The sequence below is a fragment of the Bombus vosnesenskii genome, unplaced genomic scaffold (assembly GCF_011952255.1).
Source record: "Bombus vosnesenskii isolate JDL3184/JDL3185 unplaced genomic scaffold, Bvos_JDL3184-5_v1.1 scf7180000013314, whole genome shotgun sequence".
Taxonomy (NCBI): domain Eukaryota; kingdom Metazoa; phylum Arthropoda; class Insecta; order Hymenoptera; family Apidae; genus Bombus; species Bombus vosnesenskii.
Window position 1 is genome coordinate 4,343,882 of NW_022882960.1, and position 17,120 is coordinate 4,361,001.

Sequence of the window (17,120 nt, forward strand, 5' to 3'; positions counted from 1 at the left end):
AATTTAATATTAATTTGTTAAAGGTAAGTTGTCAATTTGTAGTTCTCGTTTTAATAGAGTATGCCTATTGTCACATTTATATTGTGTTTAAGTTTCGTGTAATTTAGTCAGGTATAATTCCTTTATAATACTATAATTTCCAGTATTAGAAAACGTTCACTTAGTTTCTTAATTATTAATTTATTAATTCACTTGCAATTAGAAATGTTTCATTCTTATTACCAGGAGAGTTAGATTTAATTTTAATTCTACTTAATTTTACTTATACTTTTAACTTAACATTGAATGTTTTTTTATATAAAAATTTCTGAATTCTCTCATTTTAATAGTGCTCTCGTTTTCATCCCTTAATATAATATTTTCGCGACGCTGTTATAGTTATACTACACAACACTATTGTTTTGTACATTGATACCATTAAATAAAAATATAATACCATTATATTTCTTCTGAATGGTTATTTAAAGTGAAAACGTCTGACTTATCATATGCTTTATCACTGTATCTGGTGTACTCGCATCCAACGTACGATAATGAAATCTTCACCAAGTTCAATCTAATCGTTTGATTATTTCCTTGCGATACAAATATTGTAGCATACAAATTTTGTAATATTAACAATTATAAGAAAAGATCAAATTAACAGTTGGAAAGTAAAGTGACCGATGAAATGAGGGAAATCTAATTTGTGAAAACTATCTGTCGTACGATTGACAAATCAAATATCGATATTATCGGACTAATGATGTTCGTTGGATGAAACGTTATTATTGGTTATTTTACAAGGTTAATTACGAAATTAATTATTGCCGTTTAACGCATCGCGTTAAGCTCCAATGAAGAGACTGCCAACCTTGTAGAGAAGGTCTCATCGATATTTTATCGATAGCGCAACACCTCTACGCTGAACGCTCTAAAAATAATCACTCTGAATACTACGGACTATAAAATCTGCGTCTTGTGTTAGACGCGCATGGAAAGTGTCCGTTGGATGTTTCCATTTACAAATTCTAAACAAAAGTTTTACATCCTAATTAAGTGGAAGCAAAGATAATTTTTCTCTTCGTTGTTAATCATTGCTTGATATACACGTGCATCGAGAACTAACTATGAAGTATAAAATTACATTTTATATATATTACATATAATAAAATTGACATACATATATTATACATATATTAAAATTGATCGTAACGAACCTTTAAAATTAAAAAAATATAGAGTTCGTTTGGAATAAAGTTCTTAATTTTTGACTAATATTAACCAATTTTATTATATGGTTTGTTAAATTAACAAGCCGAGTATAAAGTAGGTAGATGAAAACGTGAAAAACTGAAAGACTTTTCTTATAACTGGATATAAGATGGGAAATATGTCTAAATGGATTTTAATATTTCATAAAATTAAAATAATAAGTCTATATTTCTATAGAAACGTAAATATTTTTCGTGCAAATTTTTGTAGTATTCACATTCTTTAATCAAGATTTATACGAATAAAGTTATGTAATATTTAGGAAGGTGTAACTTGTTATTTCTCAATGTCAGTTTTTGGTCTGGTTCTAATTAATGGAATTTGAAATATGTTGTTGCATATTACACAATACTTTCGTATTATTTCAATTTCTTCTGAATTTTTCTCTATTCGTCATTGTTGTATTTCCTTTATTTAAACTTTCATATGATTTTCAACATATTTTGCTAATTGTTCAACAACTATTTTGTTATGTGAAATTTATTTAGCGAACTTAATCACTTGATGGTGAATAATACAGCTATAACTTAAAACTGAATAGATTTTAAAATTACCAAACAATCACTGAACGATTACATTAAATCATTTAAATATTTGAATGAAAAATAGAAGGAATTGCAATGTAAAAATTATTGATAACGCTAACAAGTATCGATAATTATTGTGTAAGGCAAATAACAACATAGAGTATTAAAGACGAGGACGCATTTCTAGATACTTGAAAACATTATTAAGTGGTTCGCCTCCCGTTGCAAAAATGTCATCGGTAGAGAAGAAAGGTTAAAGGTATGTTAACGAGGAAAGCCGCGCAGTGCATAAATTGTAATACAACAGGTTAAAAATATTAAAGCTAGTTAAAGTAGGTATTTCCATTTGTTTCCACTTCCTCGTTAACTGTTTTATATTATATATGAATTGTTTCACAATATTTTACATAAAGATTATAGCCTTTTGTATTAAAAGGTTCCAATTGTCTCCACATCCTATACTTTATACTTTAAACTTTATAATTTACATCATTTTACTTTACTTCGTGTTTTATTTTGCTACCGCCATTTATTAAAGTCGATGTTCATTTCAAGTAATAAAAAAATGGCACGTGTGACAATTTTTCAAACGCGATAGACACCTGTATGTTGTACATATTTCAAAAAAACTATAAACATATTTCATTACAGTTTATGTAAAATTCTTTATCCTACAGTCAGATTAAAGAACGAGACAGTAATATTTGTTAATTCTTACATTTTATTTTGTTTCCAATATTAATAATCGTTCTAAACTATAAATTAACGAGCATATTATTTAGCATAAATTAATAAGCATATTATTTATTATGTATAATATATAATTTAGCATATCCGATTAATTTCTAGTCATCAATTAAATTTTATAGTCGATTAGAATTTTCAAGGTATTCTAAAAACAAAAGCGATATTTCACTTAGGAAAGTTAAAATCTTCTTTTTTTGTAACCTTCTTTTAATTTTTATATTGTAACTGTCATACGTTGGTTTTACAGTTGTGAAATAGGAATAAGCTAGTCTTGTAGTGTTTTACTTTTTTCGGTGAATATAATCTATTCTTTTAGGGGACGAATCAATACAATATCAAATATCTTATAATTCGTTCCTTATCACGTTAACGTATAAAAATTTATATAATGCAACATATAAAAATTGAAAATTTTTCCTCGGTTTTATAGTTATAAGCAGTGTTGCTTCGTAACAGAATATATTATTCTATACAGAAATATTCAAATATATAAGAAGAAAGATAGTATATTTATACATTAATTTTTAAATTGCAAAGAATTTAGAAATAATTTAAGAAATAATTATTCTTTCACGAGACTTCTTGCATTTCTAATATCAAATACAAAAAACACATATTTCCAACTTTCTGTGCCAAATAAATATTGCTAATCGCGTTACGTATGATAGGATTTAAAATATGAAATTTATAGTAGGTGCTTCTATTTGAAAGCTAATTAAAGTACTAAAGATTTACCTCTGAAACTTCCGAAACAATTAAAATTATTGATTTCGAATTCTGTGTCCTCGTAATTACCAAATAGGCATAGCACAAGACTAACGTTGATTTTTATTAACACCGAAACGTGACTACGTACATTCGTTCATTTTTATCGCGCCACTTTGCTCATAGTCTTCTGCATATAATATATTTAAGTACAGACTAGAAATCAGTACTTAGTTCCAGCGTTAACTAAATAATCTACACCGACGCTATATCCTGTAAAAATAATACCTCAAACATTCCCTGATACCTGAAAAGCCCGACTTAAACTCCCAACAGCCAAACTAAAACACTCAAATCGCAGTGCGTACTTACTTGTTGCACCGCGGATTTGCGAAACGCATCAGCAGATAATAACGAGCATCAATCAGATTCCTTCAGGTGACGTGTAATAAACGGCAAACAGAGAGGAGCGAACAAAACCGAAGAGAATAGCAGAACCGAACGAAGATCAAACAAACGCGAACAGACAAGTCATAAGGCAAACGGAAAGAATAGCATCCTGTCGTTCGAAATCTCGTTTCGAAAGTTCGGTGCACGCGCACGCACCATGCACCAGGATATAAGTACACGTTGGCAGCGTATCGGTCGGTAATCAACGTGAAAGGTTAAAGGTGCGTTTAGGGTAAGTGTGAATGCACGGGAGCCCACGTGAGCCAGCGCAGGTGTGATCGTACCTTTAGTGCGAGTGGGTGGCCCGGAGGGGTGTCTTATCGACCAGGATACGAAGCTCCGGAGGCTCAGTATTCGCGGGACCACCACCCCGTCGAAGCGTTCTCTCGCCAACCGGGATATATACACACATACACAGTGCTCTTCACGGTGCTCCTCGCGGTGCAGCTCCACTACGTTCGATTTCTCCGTCTGTCGGGCTCCAATGTACCGTGCGTCGTGAGAAAGAGCCTTCTCACCTGTGACCGGCGTTTTCCTCGCGAAACGACGCGCCGTTTCTTCACAGAAGCTCGTCGAACGCAAAATCATCAGAGTAAGTCTTACAGCCGATAGATATTTGTTTTCCTTTATTACTTGTTCGAGAGTAGGAAAAATAAGTAAATTTCCGAAGATCCGATAGAAAATGGAATCGGGGACGAAGGTGACGCGTTGGTGATAAACAGTATACATACAGAGGCGGCTGGCGTTCTCGTCTGATAAATTTCGCGACATTTTCTTGCAGATCAAAAGATAGATCGTTGTTACTACGGATGTAGTTGTTGATGGTAGTTCACGTTGGTTGATAGTCTGGCTCGTTCGCTAATTGTCTTGTTGTGATCATTGGCGTAGGTGTAAATAGGTACGAAGCGTTTCCGTGCTTTGTTCGTCTTTGTGGAACGTGTTCGCTCACGCGGAAAGATAATAGGCGATTCGAATGTGGATTCCAGATAGTCTGTCACTTTTGCCGCCCATTTTCGCTACACTCGAATGACCCAGTTGACGATCGAGTACTCGTCGTGGATACATGAGATATTGCCCGACGACCTGCGGTGACCCATTTATCGATTCTCGAGATTTTAATGAACCATTTCCACGATTGTTTTCATCGCTTTCATGCATGTATGAGTACATCTTCAACGATGTTTCCATCAAAGCGTCTTTTGTTGCCATTATTACCAACTATATAGCTAGCTATTCATCGAAGCTTAATTTAACAAAAGTAATAAAAATGTAACTGATTTCAAATATGCCTTAGAAACGATCTATCGCGCAATCCTATTTATTTCGTTCATCAAAGTAGAAGTCCTAGAAATCACGTTCCATCGCCAAAGAGGTCTCGTTATTAGATTTTTCTCGGTTCTCGGTGTCCGGGGCCAAAGTTCGACGAAAAAGGTGCGCATTAAAATCGCTCTACAAATACATACATCAAAGCAAGGAGTACACTGACCTCGATTACCGAATCTATCGAGGCAGCTTACAGTTATACGACGCTGGAACCGAGCCAGAGCCAAAGTTGCAACTGCATTTCGTGCGACTGGCAGCCGTGAGTCAACGTACGAGGAATCCCTCTCGCCGGGGACGTATCCGTAAATCAATGTTGTTCGACGCTCACGAGGATCCCGGCCTTTCACACGGTCGATAATTAGGTCTCGGTGAGATTCAAGTCGGATATTCGACTCCGTTTCCCGCTGGTCCCTCGCTAGACGAAGGCAAGTTATGCACGAGGCGCAGGGAAACCGAAGCAGCTTCGAGCTTTAAGGTAATCGCGTTTCCCCGTCGCACCAAGGACCAATAATCGAAGAGAAAATAGTTTCAAGGAGCGATAGGGAGAAGAGGAGAGGATTTATACGATGGAATATTTATGCATCGACGCTTCGAACGCTGTACGAACGATACAAGAAGAAATGAAACTTGGGAAAATTCTATCGAGATTAGTTAAGAAAACACGAGAGCGATTAATCGTGAAATACAAAGGGAATATTATCAGTGAATTAATTCAGAATTCATAAAAGTATGGTAAGATTGTTAGTTGGTTCCATGATCGATGGGAAAGGAGAAAAAGCTAGAAGAATTTTATTAAAACCGATTCGTACTCTACTAAGCTGTTGTTTATTAAAAGTTCTATTCATAAAGTTGAGGAAATACGTAAGCGATTAATTACGAGTTACGAAAGAAATATGATTAGCGAGTTAGTTTAGAATTTGTAGAGATGTGACAAGATGTTTGATCTTACGATGAATGGGAAAGAAATGAAAACTAAGAAAGTTCTATTAAATCTGGTTTAAAAAATATGTAAGTGGTTAATAATAAGCATCGTGATCGACGAAAAAGAAATGAAAATTAGGAAAATTCTATTAAAATTGGTTTGAAAAACATGTATACGAGTAATAGTGAAATATACAAAGGAAATAACGTTGGTGGATTTGGAATTTTGAAATTTATGTTAACAGAAATTATTAAGGGATCATTCACGTGATTAATCGAGGTAGGTGGAGAAAAGGATCAAATGTCGGGGTAAATGTCGTTGAAATCAGTTTAGGGCCACTACTGGCGAGTCTGTTGGCGGTGACCGACGTGGAACGCTTATTTTCACGCAATGCACGGAACACCCCTGTAGATTGGTACCTTCCGCGAAAGGGTGAACCACCTTGATGTCGTGCCACCTTCGATAAAACTGACTTGCATGCACCATGCGAAGGCGCGTATTTGCATAAATACTTCCCAAGCTATTTTCTTTTATCGTTAGGACTACACCTATGGTCCGATCAATTAAACGTTCTGGGGGAAAAAATTGGCCGGTCGTCGGTTAATTTTCTCTGATGTAATCTCCGATGAATTCTCATCGTATTGTACTTGTCATATTTTTCTAGTGCGATCTTCGGATGATTTATGCCTGGATTTATCGTCGAATGAAAATCGACCAGTTCTATAAAAACTTTTATCGAAATACAATTTCTCCGCGATATAAATACAAATGTATTTACCGGAATCGTGTAATACGATAAATAGTTTATTAAAAAGATTGAAATATATTGAACAGAGATTAAGGTTGCTATTCTTTCACTTTCTTGGAGAAAGACGAACACGAACAAGGGTAGTTTTTTATTATTAATTCTTCGAGTAAAAGATCGTTACAATGAACGGTCCTACCGTATCAATCTCAGCGAATGAAAGCGAAACGATTCTATGTGCTTGATAGATTGACGTGTTGTTCGTATAATACTGTGACAAGGATTGACTTTAAAACGATCAGTATGAATAAAAAATGTGCAGGTACAACAAGTAGGTAATTGTTCAATGATAGTAAATTATTATAAGAATTTTATAACTATTTAATAAGACGTGACGAAGACTAATCGTATATTTTCTATGAAACCGAATTCAATCGCGTGGCGTGGACGCACAAGGATCGTTTATCGCGGTCAACAATCTGTTTACTAATTTTTGCTCGAAATTCTCTGGCGTGTCCCGTTAATCCAATTTTGCGAATCGATAATTTTATCATGCATAAAATAGATTATCGATCGTTCCCCAATTGTTTACGTCCTACGGCCAGGAACTGGAAATCCTGTGAAAGTATATCAAATATGAAACGTTCCACTGCCAATATGAATCGTTCATCCGTTTACCAACAAACGATATTAATAGAATCCCACGAACCCTGCAGAATTCTCACAAATATTCGTTCCTCCATCCTCCATCTCGCACTGTTCGTGAAATATCATTTAATATTTATCTAAAGGTGAAATTTTATACGGACGAAATGTCATTCTTCCCTCTCAACGCGAATCGTTCATCCGTTTACCAATAAAATCAATTCCACGAACTGTTCAGAATTTTAACAGAATTCCATTTCTCTGCACCTTCCCCTTCGCACATCGTAAAATACCATTTACCCTTTTGACAGCCTAATAAAGCAAGAAGTTCGAAACGGATAATCTAGAAAATAGTTATCTGTTTTTCCTTAACATTTCTTGCATTTTCTGATATAAAATACAAGAAATATTGTGAAATTTTTGTAAGGAATAACTTTAATGATTAATAATCGGATTTTCGAATTCTTTACGTCTCAATTTCGCTTTCGTTTCAATGAAAAAGAAGAGCTTTCAATGCCTTAAGAAAATTTCTAGCATAAAATTGAAACGGAGTCCTTGAACATAAAGAATTTTCTAAGAGTAGAAACATATACGATTCAATTGAAAATGTCCCAAAGAACATAGAAAAATTGAGATGCGAAATTCATAATATTATACTTTGGTTATATTCTCGCCTATATTTCTGAATGCTCAATGATCAGAGTAAAAATTTTAAATCGAGGAATATTTATCTTTCTTGGTATAAAGTCTTCGTTCAATTATCAGTGGAATGCTGTTATAATAAATTCCCACATTTACATTTTTCTTCATGCGTCATGAAATATTATTTAATATCCATTTAGAGATAATTTGGAAGCAATAACAAATCACTCCCTCTCAACGCAAGTCGTTCATCCAATTACTAACAAAATCATATTAACGAGATCTCCCGAAAAATCCAAATTTCATCTCTTTCCTCGCACATTGTCTGCAAAACATTATTTACTATCCATCTAGAGCCCAAATTTTAGACCAACGTAAAATCATCGATACGTAAACTTGTTTATTCATTTACCAATAAAACATTCCCGTTTCTCCATCTTCCACTTGTTATAATACTAAAATGTCGGAAATATTCAAATATTTTTTGTCTCAATAATTACGCTTTTGAAATTTCCATAAAACTTCCTTGCCTCGGTTATTATTAAAAGACTAACATCTTCGCATCGCAACAAATTGTTTTCATTTTCATTATCTCGTATCAATCTCCGTGCTCTTCGCATTTCTCTCCTGCGATCTTCGATTGTTTCATTTAACAGAGAAATGTTCAAATAGATAAGAAGGTATCCATGTAAAGCGTTAATATCCATTTTCCAAGCGTTAATATCCATTTAAAGCGTTAGTATCCATTTAGAACGAAACTTTTAACCAAGCAAGAAACTATGTGTACACGTGTTTGAAGAGATAGAAAGATATGTATTTACGGTGTTAATATCCATTAAGAAGCAAAATTTTGGCCGAAATGATCGTAGCTTGGTCAGCTCATTGCTACCAAACGAACCGAAAAAAGTGGAACGAATCAGAGCGAGGAACGCGGAGGAACCAGACGAGTCCACTGTGCGCTCGCATAACGCGCGCATATTAATCCTACGTGTTTCCACGTTTCATTCCTCTTCTCCTTTTTTCTTTCTTCTTTTTTTTTTCCTACGGCTCCTTTTACACAACCGACGAAAAGAAGAGAGACAGAACATGCCCGCGAGCTTTTGGCAAAGATCCAAGACAGACTCGAACAGTGGAGTACTGGTTGCACATTCGGTGTGTCTATAGCCGTTCCACTCTGGTCGGTGCACATGCAGCTGCAGCCATGACACCAGGAATCAGGCCACTGTCCTACTTTACGCCTTTCCGAGCAATAAAGGTTACCCCTTCGTTCTTCGTGCACGTAACCAACCCGTTGCGAAACTTGTACGATTCCTTGGCTGGAAATGCAAGACGCCGGACAGGCGCGCCGCGCCGTTTCGACCCATTCGCTTCGAGGAGAATCGAACCGCGTGCGTTTAGAAACGGGGACCTGGGCCTGGTTGACAATCCGGCCGGCCTTGCGATTTCGTTTACAGCCGCGCTTGTGAAAAGCCGCGACCATTGACGAGGTCCTCTTGAACGGGGCAGCCTTGAAAGTTCTGCGCCGACGAAAGTTCTCCGCACCGCGAATCTAGGTTCTATCGAATCGCCAGGTCTCTTACAGTTTCTTCCGTAGCCTCCTTTTTAATTGTTATATATCGTCGAACGAGAAATATCGGTGCTGCGGTGTTGAGAAGGTATGCTTGGTCGTTCTGTATTGGAAATGTATCGTACCATGATACGTTTTTCTTTCCTTTTTTCTTCATTTTGAATAATATCATTATTTTCTTATTTTATTTATTTATCTTCTTGGAATTTTTATACAGAGTGTTGGGTTTGATATGGGTTTAAAATTGTAAAGGCTTACGGTGGCCATTGAGAGAAATAGAAAATGACTAACTGCAGTAAACATTTTTTGGTAAGATGTGACTTAGTAATTTAATTACGATTCTTGGTAACATAGCAAATGCAAGATAGAAAGATATGCAAATACGTTAAGTAGAGAAATCTAGAGAAGCGTGTCATAACAAATAGTTGTGTCGAGGTGAAAGACTTTATCCTTTCTTTGGTCTGATTTCTTTTCGTTTGAATATGAAACTCGTATTTGTAAATCATTTTTCTAATTCGACTATGTATCGTGGATGAATAGAGTAAACTTATTAGTCTGTAATAACTAAAATTCTGTTTGCTTGTGAAGAAAAAAGAATTATATTTCAATCTAAAATTTAGAAAATAATTATTTTCATAAATAGATAATATTTGGTATTGTTATAATAGTATATTGAAAGAAAAATATAGTAATAGAGAAATAAAGTTAAATTAAGTAAAAATATCGACATACGAAAGTGCATCTTTTAAGTTACATGGCGTTATAAACGATGAAGTATTCTTAATATGAAATATACCAAATTATGTTTTGCACGAAAAGTTACATCGACTAAACATTCTTTTATTTAGTCTGTTAAGTAGCCCTTTAAACCTTTAAAATCTCAGACCTCTTTTTAACACTCGTATGTTGAAGCACGACTTGCAATCACGGATATTGTGTTTCTTTATGCAGAAGTTTTCAGCATGGCAATAGAAAGTTTCGATGGAGTAGTTAGATAATTTCGTGCTAAGTTTTTATTTATCGTGAATATGATTTCTAATATAATAAATGCAATTATTAAACTTTCAGCTGAATGTACATGTTTAATGGAGAAACCAGCGAATTTCATGAACGAAATACGACATTGTTGTTAGAAATTTTTATTAGATGCGCTAGACTAGATAATTTTGTCTCATTTGCAATATTAAACAGTCTTATTCTTGGGAAATAATCTTTTCTTTTGCACTGTACTTAAATAAAAAATAAATTATTCTCAATTTTCATTCTTATTAGAAAATCATTCGAAGAAGCAGGTTACTATCGAAACAGCTTTAACAATAAAACTGCAACACGCGTAAATAATTTCAATCTATAAAACTTAACGAATTGTAAAAAGTTGTACATACGCCTTCCCCATCAAAAATTTCGTTTTTATTAAATATTACGAAATGCTTGCTTTTAAAAGCTTCGAGTAAATTCCTTACTTCATAACTTATAAACCCAAAGAAAGAGAAAGTAAAACGTTGATTATGTAGGTTATTCAGTAACAACAGCTGAAGCTTTCTTTACGTTCTAATTCAAACGAAGCCAGAACAATGAGAACAAATTCAATAATTGGAAATCCACGAGCATGGCGGCAACAGCTTTTCATCGAAACGTATGAGTAAACAGAACGGGAATTGTTGAACTACTCGGTTCTGTGATTTGTTTCTATCTGTCCAAGCCCTGGATGAAATTCGTGCACGTTGAATAACCGGGCTGTGCAACGCATGGTAACACAACACGTGCAGATTGGATCGCGTGTCGTTCATCTCCCGTCCTTCGTGAACGTAACCGTGGACACGCGAAATTGTGTTTATCATTAGCACGCGCAGAATTATTCTTTTATAAGATTAACGATGAAATACTGCGGGTCGTTCCCGCCAGCCGGCCTATCGCGAACATAAACTAACTCCATTTTCGAAAATTTGTTATCATTGCCTAGGAATGCACAATTTTCTAAGTTTTTTGTTCAGACAAAAGCGTAAATATTTGTGAGAATGGGATACTTAGTAATTGCAGTGGAGTTTATTGTATTCTTGTTAAACATAGGTATCGTTCGTTATCAAAAACAAGGAAATTGTACGACGTATGATTTAGACAATTTCGAAAGATGGTACGATAGGTATGTATTGATTTACGTCTTTTGTAGTTTAGATTGTAGAAACATTGTCTACGTGGTTTCATTTGTGGGATACGTTTTTATATTGCAACAGATACTATCGTGCTATTTTGCAATGTCAAAATTGTAGAGTATCGAACGAATATTGTACGTTCGCTGTTTTAAATTATCATAAAATAAAGTTATGCTTCTATAAGATCAAAGTATATATACTTCTTGTTAGATCATTTGGTCTTTCTTTCTAAGCAAAGCAATTCCGAACCACCAAAAGATTTCCTAAAAATTTAATAATATTAAATAATAAAATAAAATTAAATTAAAGCTCTAATAAAAAGTACCACGAACCATATAATGTGCGAAACAATTTTCTGGGAAGAATCGTGTATGTTGCCCTTTTCTTCCAGACCGTTATTTGCTCTTAGTCTTCAAATATAGAACATTATAAACTATTCATCATACGAAAAGATTCTCGAAATATTAGAAGAGAACAAAATATATCGTCAAATCACTGCAACTTTTAATCGAATTATTAATCCTTCGAGCTATTCGATCTTAATTCTAGATCAAAAAGTGCGAAAACTCGTTTATTAACTCGTTAAACTCGTAAAATGATTCCATAGAAATAAAAAGAGGAATTAAAAAAGATATCGTTAAATGGCTGTAACTTCGAAATTGTCCCCAGATCAAATAACCGAGTACGAACCGGGTTATATATTTCCACTTTCAGACTATTCTATTTTAATTTTTCACTCAAACCTACCAAAATCCTCTTATCGTACAAAAAAACCGATTTTCTAGAACTCAAATATATATATATATATTTTCTTATATATCTTACAAAAATGAAGAATTGCAGTGAAACAAATCTCTTTAAGGATGACCTTAAAAATAGAGGTTCCAAGCATACTGACATCGATTCAGACACAAAAATGGATCGGTTAAATCATCGGTGAAGATGGCAAGTCGGTGTTTACAAGTCGAAACGTTCTCTTGAGCGTGCTAATTTCAACGCAACCGGTCGATTCCAAAAGGAAATCAAGGAGGACGCCAAAAACGGGACTGCAATAGTTTTCTAGCCGTGCAGCTGCACCCGGTGCAAGCTCTGCTGTTCGATAACCGAGGTGCAACGGCCGTCGGCCCCAAGAACGTATCTAGGCCACCGGCACCAGCATTTCCACCACCACCACCGGCACCACCATCAATATCATTGCTACTGCTACAACCATCGCGAACCATCGTATATTAATACTACAACATTGTTGTTGTTGCTGTTCATTACATATACACGAGACGCTATTGAATTAAGGAATCGCGTTTCCCTGGATGATCAAGAGAAGCGAATTGAACACGAAGAAAAAGATAATCAAGAGGCTCGCTGAGAGAAGAGGTACAAGTGCATTTTTACAAGAGTAAGATAAGTATAAAGAAGGATATATAAGATTCATGCTTATCTCGAGAATTTTGCTATAAATTTTTCGAGTCTTCTTCGTGAGTCTTGTATACATAGGAATGAGATTTTTTGTACATCTGAAAACAAACGTATACTTTTTATTAAAGTCGTTTTATATGTCGTTATGTTGCATTATGATCTCGACGATTTAATATTATTAGTAGATTGTTCATTGACTATCACGTGAAAGAGTACAGAACAAAAATTACGTGGTTTTATGCTGAGACTAAAATATCAAAATTTCAAAGGTTGCTTTGATATTTTTGTTTAATGGAACATGCTGTATTTCCTTGCGAGAAGTAAGGGGACATTTTTAAATCGAGATTTCGGAAATCATTGAGGACGAGATTTTCTACGTAAATGCCACGTAATTTCCTTAAAATTTCGAAAACAATTAAACCTATTCGTATTGTCTTAAAATTAATAGATTAATTACGAATTGCTTTTGGAACTCTCTGGTGTTTTTGGCACACAACGTGGCAAATGCATGGCGTTGAAGACATTGTCTGAGAACGGAGAAAGGATATTTTAAAGACTTTAAAACAAAAGAATTGGTATTTGTACCGATAAGAAATATTTCTCATTTAAGGCAAACGTAAATTTCCTCTGTGATATGAGAGAATTGAAAAAGATATCGTGGATGTCGAAATATTGAATATTTTGATTAAATGTAAAAAGATTTAAGTAGCAATTATCATATGGCGCATTGTAAATACGGCTATTACTATCCCTACCAGGGACTTGACTATGTTACCGCCGTTAATCGATGTGAAAGGTCACTACTATTTTTTATCAAACGTATGCACTTTGATAAATATTACGGGGCCAAAGTTACAGGTGTTTTACAAAAATAATGTTGCATAAACTATATGAACCTATTTCAAATTTGTCAAATAAAACAACGTTCTCTAAAATTACGTCGTACCAATTTTGCTTTTAATTATATCCTAACATTAAAAATAAATATCGTTGCAATATGTAACTTCACATTGAAAAAGTTATATCCCATAATATCTAACTCAAAATATTTGCATCAATCCTTCAAAAAACATTCTATAGAAATCATGAAACGTTTCAATCTTGAAAATGATCACCAAGCAATGTCCTTTACCTCTTGGAATAAAGTTTTATATTATACCGACAAACGTTGGTTACAAAACGATACTTAAATCTTCTAAATTGAACAAAAAGAAAAATAAATAAATAAATAGAAACTATCCCAAAAGTAATACAACTTCGGCTTGCCCAAAAAGAGCAGTGCACTTCATCCAACGCCAAGTCACCGTGTTACAAAATCCAGTGAAACTCGAACAAATCCAATTTCCCTGCGTCAATCAGCAGCAAATGCATGATAAAAAGAAACTAAGCTTCGACTTGTACAGGAAGATTTCGAAAGGTGTGCCAAGGACGCGATCATTAGTTTTGCTGGAGACACAGGCTTCAAGACACCACCGCCTTGTCATTGATCGTGGCGGAAAGACACAGAAAAAAGGAGTTACAAGAGCAAGAAGAATACAAAGTCTGAGAAGATCTTGAGTTTCCGTGATACATAGAGTGGATGGACAAGAGATTGCCACATGTTGAGCGAACAATAGGCTCGTCGCTGTACCGTGGAAATACAACACGGTCGGCTCCTTTGTCGTGTAAACGTGCTAGAAAAAGGGATGTTCGCGGCGATCGGGGAATTAAAGCCAAGGACAGGCTGCAACCTATCTTTGAGATCGAACAACGAAAAGGGGAGGGTCGCGTTATTGCCGTTTTATCGACAAGCCATGGCGGACTCTCGGAGGTTTCCCTTGTTTTCCCGGATTCAGCCACATCATATACGACAGCTGGTAGTGCTACTAGATATTGTGTGTTCGAGCAACGTAGAATAAGGCCGGGGAAAGTTTCTGCGAGGACACCGGCTCGGGACGATAACTCGAGGGACGAGACACTGCTACGAAGTCGATACGCAATTTCACGCCACGTACACTTGATCCTTTTTTCACGTATCGAGTGTTGCGAAAGTATATTTGGCATGTTTGCTCTGTTAACCACAGGATGGAGGATATGTTAACTCGTTACTTGGAATTCCAATTTGTTTCGTTTCTATCGGAAATGGTTCATATTATATTTATACTTGAAAGAATTGAAATCGATCTATCCTTATTAACTTATAATTTTATAATTATGGAATTTCTAGTTAAGGGATGATTAACGAGATTTTTCTGTTTTGACCTTGCTTTAGTTCCAAGCCAAAAAGAGATTCGTTATGTTTTTGTGGATATTTTTCGTATAGAATTAGAATGAGGAATTACACGTATAAAAAATTAAGATTGCCAGGATATCCTCGTTTATTTAAAGGAAGGCTATCTTAATTCTATCCTACTACAGCATTTTTTTAATACATTGATCGTTGAGGTTGGTTGTTTTCTATAGAAAAGTATTAAATGCTTTATACCAGAAACTTAGTCTAGTCAACTTTGTACATACTGTCATATGTGTAAGCTACATATAGTTACATTTCCATAAAAGTATACAAATTTAAATAGAAGCTTATAATCTCAACGATATAATAAAACCACACTGCAGTTAAAAACTTCAGCACTTTAACAACTACCGTATATTTGTTTGTGTATAAAACATTGGTATAGTATATTCGAATTAAGATATTTTTAACAAAAAAAGATATTTTTATGAAAATGCTTTAAACAACTGAATTGTCTTTGCGCGTATTTATATTCCGTCATATGTTTTTACTAGATAAACATAGTACAGTAATATGTAGTAATACGTTATGCGTGTGGGTTTTGTGTTTATGACTTTTAAAGGCTAAAGTTGAAGACTTCATTTACTGATTCATCTTGATGCATATCTTGCGATTTATAGTTATAAGATCAGTTCAAAATTTACAACTTTCATTATAAGACCCATATTATAAGAGTTCTCTTTTCTTTTTTATTATAAAATGACAGTTACAAGTTTTATACGTTACGGTGAAATGTAAGTGACAATAAGTTTACAACATATTTTTCCTTCTTTTGTGTATAAAGATGTTTCTTTTTAGAATAATGATTTAATAGAAAATTTTAGAATGGTTTAGATCAAACGCAATTAACTCAATGTATGAGTAATACTTATCTATATACGAAACATTACTTTTGAAACGCAACTTTTTAAAAACTCTGATCTTTATGCCAAGAATACTTAAACGCGAAAATTCTTTAAAATTTGCTATACTTTTATATGTATAACTTCTTCTTGTTAGTAAAACGATATATCTTCATATCCTACTTCTCAACTTTCAATGACTTCAAAGTAAACGATCTACTCACTCCTGCATTTATTATTCAAATTACATACAAAATAAATACGTACAAAAATAAATATATCTGGAAAATGATTCGAAGCAAAGAGCTGAAATTATGTACAACGGTTTAAATTTAAATTTTAATGAGAATATACGACAAGTTTAAAATTTGAGTATACTTAACTAAATCATAGCATGAAGAAAGAAATCATGCATACATTTTTCTTTGTATCTTACTATGGCATACTTCGCTCTGCATAGTTTGAAGTAATGCCAGTATAAACCATGTAGTAAACTATTTTGGACAAACTTAAGCAAATTATAGTTATATAGTATGCGATCAATTCGTAGTCATAATACTAAAATATTATCAAAACGCATAAATTAATAGTAAATAATTAAAATGAATATGTATCTTTTTCTCAAAAATAAAAACTTAAAAAATACACCAATAATATACTAAAATTAAATATGCGATTCGTTGATTAAATATTATTGCTAGAATTAGTCATGATAATCTCTTTATGAGTTCAAAAGAATCTTCTCTATCTGAGTCATAGCTTAAAAATCAGAAAAGATGATACTAAATTATTTTTCAAATAAAATTATGCCATAACGTTTACCACTTTAGCATTCACATAAGTCAATATTATTATTACGCGCCTTCTAAAACTAGATTTTATCCTGTCATATTATAAATGTGGGTCTTTA

At 34.1% G+C, this 17,120-nt stretch overlaps 1 protein-coding gene across 1 annotated transcript in view; it reads left to right on the forward strand.

Annotated features, from left to right (window-relative positions):
• The first annotated feature begins 4,019 nt into the window (after window positions 1-4,019).
• Window positions 4,020-17,120, forward strand: part of LOC117235233 — a 29,739-nt gene continuing 16,638 nt past the window's right edge. The window contains exon 1 of the mRNA XM_033497070.1: window positions 4,020-4,275. The gene's annotated coding sequence lies outside the window, so the exon portion shown is untranslated. The remainder of the gene's footprint in view (window positions 4,276-17,120) is intronic.